The sequence below is a fragment of the Gossypium arboreum genome, unplaced genomic scaffold (genome assembly GCF_025698485.1).
Source record: "Gossypium arboreum isolate Shixiya-1 unplaced genomic scaffold, ASM2569848v2 Contig00210, whole genome shotgun sequence".
NCBI lineage: Eukaryota > Viridiplantae > Streptophyta > Magnoliopsida > Malvales > Malvaceae > Gossypium > Gossypium arboreum.
Window position 1 is genome coordinate 100,001 of NW_026440327.1, and position 5,000 is coordinate 105,000.

The following is a 5,000-nucleotide window of genomic DNA, read 5'->3' on the forward strand; positions in this document are numbered from 1 at the left end:
TAGCGTCTCTAATTCAAAACCGAACATGAAATTTTGGTTTCATTCGGCTCCTTTATGGAAGATGGATAAATAAAAAAAAAGAAATAAATAAAATAGAATATAAATAAGATAAAGATAAGGCAGGAACGAAATGAAATAAGAATTTGGCCCATAACATCTATGTTAGCTTTTCTGTCTGAATGCATTCAAAACAATTCGCTTTCTAGATGATCCTTCTAGAAGAATGGGATTAGAATAGAACAATTTTTCTAGTTACTTCGTTCTCTATTTCTATTTGAGAAAATCCTTAGGAAAAGCATTTTGTTTCCGCCGAGCTAAAACAAGATGTAAATGTCTCTAGTAAACCAAAGTTATCGTTTAATAGCTATTTTGCTTCAATCTATCCCATCAAAAAAATTGAAGATTTAGTTACGATTAGAAATACACTTTTCTATCTTTATCCATGGATCTTTTCCTCATACTTATTCAATTGGAAGTATTGATCCAATTGAAAAAAAAATTTATGTTTCGTAATTTCATAATCCAATTTTTCAATTTTTAGTTAGAATATAATTTTAAAATTATATTTAATTGGCCCTTGGATCCAAATCACGAGAATGTATATTCTTCCTCAAATCTTTCGTTGAGAGGTAAAGGATTAAATCCTTTTAAGAAATAAAGTTTTTGCTCGGAATATGAATCAAACCGAGGGACCCCTTAACTCTTAGGGGGATTAATAGAACGAATCACACTTTTACCACTAAACTATACCCGCTACAATGCGATTATTGTATTTATTGTATATTTATTGTATATAAATATAAAGGACCCTTTGTCAAACAGGGAATTGGGCGTAATCAAGATAGGATTACAAGATAGGAGCCTAAAAATCCTGAAAATTAGGGCCTTGCCACCTTTTGTCAGAAGACTTGTGTTATAGGATTTTGATAGACAGGATTCGACAAAAGGACTTAGTCATAACATAAATAACATAAAAATGGATTGTGCAAAATCCATAGTTTTTTTTATTATTTATTCTAGTTATTCTAGTAAAATAAAAAATAAATGGAAATAAAAAGAAATAGGAAGAAAGAAAAAGAATAGAAATAATATTTTGATTCTATATCATAGGAACGGAAATAGGACTTCTTCCGCTTCTGATTGTTGATTCAATGCAATAACAAGATTTTTTTGTTACAACAAGCCAGATCGCAGAATCATAGAAAAAATGAGTTATTTGAGTTGAAAATAAAATGAGCCCGGCCGGGTACTGCCCAGGCCGGTCCGTGGAAATGGAAATTGAAAAGTCCCTTTTGCGCGAAATCAAAGCGATATTCTTTCTTTTTTTGTTATTTGAGATATTTCTTTAGAGCCATTGTTTTATTTAAAATATAAATGATATAGAATATAATATAAATGAAATGGAATTACTGATAAAAGTTCTATATCTCTATAGAAAAGTTGGATATAGCTATATAATCAATCTATCTAATAATAATAAAATTTAGAATCTATATATCTATGGATTAATAATACTCTATATAGATAAATAATAATCTATATAACATAATCTATATAACAAAGTAAAAAGGGCTTTTTTCAAGCCTTTCTTTTTGCGTGCTGTAACATAGTAATTATCTTTTCTCAATTAGGAGAGATGGCTGAGTGGACTAAAGCGTCGGATTGCTAATCCGTTGTGCGAGTTATTCGTACCGAGGGTTCGAATCCCTCTCTTTCCGTTTCGGTTTTTGGTAGTGGAATAGATCAAATCCTAATACCATTTCTAAAAATGAAGCAAGGAACTCTCCCTTTTTTATTCTTCGCGTCCAGGATTACGTCCCGGATCATTAGATAGGAATCCGAAGATGAAGAGAGAAACAAAGAATATTACTACGGTGTAAACAAAGAGTTTAAGAGTAAGCATTACACAATCTCCAAGAGCATTTTTTTGGAAAAGAAGAGAATAGATTCCCCGTTTTTATACCACATATCCTATTTTGTTTTGATTTTGACACCAAGAAATAAAGTGATTTCTAGAATTTCTAGAAATCCAAAAGAATTTTCAGAAATTCACTTGTAATAAGAGTTGAGTTTTTCATTACAAAAAAAATTCTTTCATACCAACAATTATATATTGTGGCGGACTCTAATCTAAATAGGGTTCTTCGGCGAAAAGGGTCAGAATGAGGAAATGGGATGATCCTGATTTATCAGGGCTATCCAAGAATTTCAATCTTTGAATTGAGGGTTCGTTCATAGTGTAAGACTTATCTGATCTTTTCAATTGTTAGAATTTTTTTTTTCTTGAATCACTCATGAATTTTTCTAGGACAGTATTAAGGATCTCATCGAAAACTTACAGCAGCTTGCCAAACAAAGGCTAAGAGAAAAAAGAGAACAGGTATTACTGGCATAAAATCTACGATTGGATTCAAAAAAGCATAGGCCTCGGGCAATTTGGCGAATAAAAAACTACTCGAAAAAAGGGCAGAATTAAAACAGATACAGATCAAATTAAAGATATTAAGCATAACAAAATTTTGTTCTTGGAGATAATTTTGATTGAGTTATTAATATGTTTTTGATATAAGGAAAAAATGAAGAAAGGAAAATAAGGCAGACTAAACTTCTTTGAACTCACCCAATCAAAAAGCCTTCAATTCTTACAAGAGAATAGAAGAAATCATACTTTCATACAATATCTTAATTGAATTCTATGTAATGATCAATAAATTCGATTTAATTCTCTATCCATACGTGCAAAAATCGTAACAAGAATCTATTCCATAGCTATAGCTATTTGGAACTGGAATTGACGAACAAGGAATACCATATTAGTGTTTAGTAGTTTCAAATAGAAATCTAAATGGGGCGTGGCCAAGTGGTAAGGCAACGGGTTTTGGTCCCGCTATGCGGAGGTTCGAATCCTTCCGTCCCAGAGCATACTCTATTTATATATCAGAATAACCATATCCGAATCTAAATTGCTCTTTTTTTGTTTTTAATAACCTTCTTTCTAACAGTCAAGTATTGGAGAAAATGTGATTCTTGCTTTTGATTTTTAATGATTTCTTAAGATTGGCACTCGAACAACTGTGAGATTGCTGGATCTATTCTACCGAGTTATTTGATCTATCGGGTTATTTGAAGATGCACGGTAGATTCAAAAAGATTAGTTTATTTGTGTTATTTATAATATTCGTGATATTATTAGTATTTTCGTAATATTATTATTAATGATATTCTTTATTTTTATTTTTTTTTTATTAGAATCGAAAAGTTTAATTAGAATAGAAAAGTATAATAAAAGTTTAAAAAAATAAAAAAATATTGCATTCAGACAATCATACAATATGGGGTAGTTTGAATTCTTATTGAGGCTTTTTCTTCCTAAATTATTTATTTATTTCATATAGCATATAGAAGGAAATTGATTTCATATAGAAAGTATAGATAGATTACTATGTATCGACTGAACCAATGACTATTCATGATTCCATAATTGAATCAATGCTCCAAACTAGAGGAATGTTATGGTAAAACTTCGTTTGAAACGATGTGGTAGAAAGCAACGTGCGACTTGAAGGACATGATCAGCTGTGGATGTCAAAACCCACCACTTTCCGTTATGTAGAAATGAAGGTGCTTTTTGCTCGACATCCTTTGTTCTATTATAATCCGTCTTTTTGTTGGGTTGTAATGTAAATAGTACAGGATGGAGCTCGAAGAGAAACATCCATTTTTCAGGGGCAAGGATCTAGGGTTAGTTAATGGAAATCAATAAGTTGGAACAACTTCGTAAGTCTATTTGTGATATAGAAATCGAAAGGATCCGATTCAAACTATTTTCAAATCAAAAAGAAAAGTTGTTGGAATTGGTAAAACTCTTTCGATCAAAAGTGTATCATGCGGGAATTAATCGTTCATATGATTCTTTGATAGAAAAAAAAAAGAGAGAAAAAAGGGCATGTTGCTGCCATTTTTGAAATGATTTAATATCGCCGAAGTAATGTTTAAACCCAATGATTCAAGGCAAAGATAAAAGATCCTAGAACAAGGAAATACCCTTTTCCATTTTCTCAACAACTAGATTAAAATGAAGAATCGAAATAGATTCTAAGCGAGACAAACAAAAAAGGGGTTAGAGACCACTCAATAAAAGAATGCCTAAGGTTTTTTTTGAGCATTTTGAGAGTTATTTGACTTGAGTTATGAGAGTACGAATGCTTTTTTCTTCTTTTTTTTTTCGAAAAAAAAGACGAGGTTAAATGTCTAATTGATTTGCTGGTTTATGGATCTTTTTGACATGCTAATTCCATACATTATAATTCCATACATAGACATAACTTTAAATTAATCATTTTTTTCTCGAGCCGTACGAGGAGAAAACTTCTTATACGTTTCTAGGGGGGGGGTATTATTTAACTACATCTATCCCAATGAGCCGTTTATCGAATCGTTGCAATTGATGTTCGATCCCGAAGAGAGGAAGAGATCTTCGAAAAGTGGGTTTTATGATCCGATAAATAATCAAACCTATTTAAATGTTCCCGCCATTCTCTATTTCCTTGAAAAGGAGCTCAACCCACAGCAACTGTTCATGATATTTTAAAGAAGGCGGGGTTTTACAGAACTTACTCTTAATCAAACAAAATTCACTTAATGAAATCCAAAAAGAGGTGTGGATGATTCATATCTAGCTTTGTATAAATTTTTCTTTATTATTTCCTCCCCCCTCTTTTGGTCTATTCAGACTTTTCTTTTTTAAAAATTTATTATTCGTATTTCTTATTCCTTTGCTACTATAGAATATTGCTACTATAAAATATAGAATACCGTGTTCTATAACAACAAAACCCGATTTTATTGAGCCAATTTTATTGAGAGAAAATAGAGAGAAAAAGGATCAAGTGAATAAATGAAGTAATTGCATTTAAACATTTACAAAACAACATAAAATAAGATAAAAAAGATAAAATAACATATAACATATAAAAGAGAAAATATTAATAATTAATAAT

At 30.8% G+C, this 5,000-nt stretch overlaps 1 non-coding gene and 1 pseudogene across 1 annotated transcript; both read left to right on the forward strand.

Moving 5' to 3' along the window:
• LOC128288401 (ATP synthase subunit alpha, chloroplastic-like) overlaps nucleotides 1-728 on the forward strand; it is a 2,682-nt pseudogene extending 1,954 nt beyond the window's left edge.
• Nucleotides 729-1,630: 902 nt separating this feature from the next.
• On the forward strand, nucleotides 1,631-1,718 carry TRNAS-GCU (transfer RNA serine (anticodon GCU)). Its single transcript has one exon. It is a non-coding gene; the product is annotated as a tRNA-Ser (tRNA).
• The last annotated feature ends 3,282 nt before the right edge of the window (nucleotides 1,719-5,000 follow it).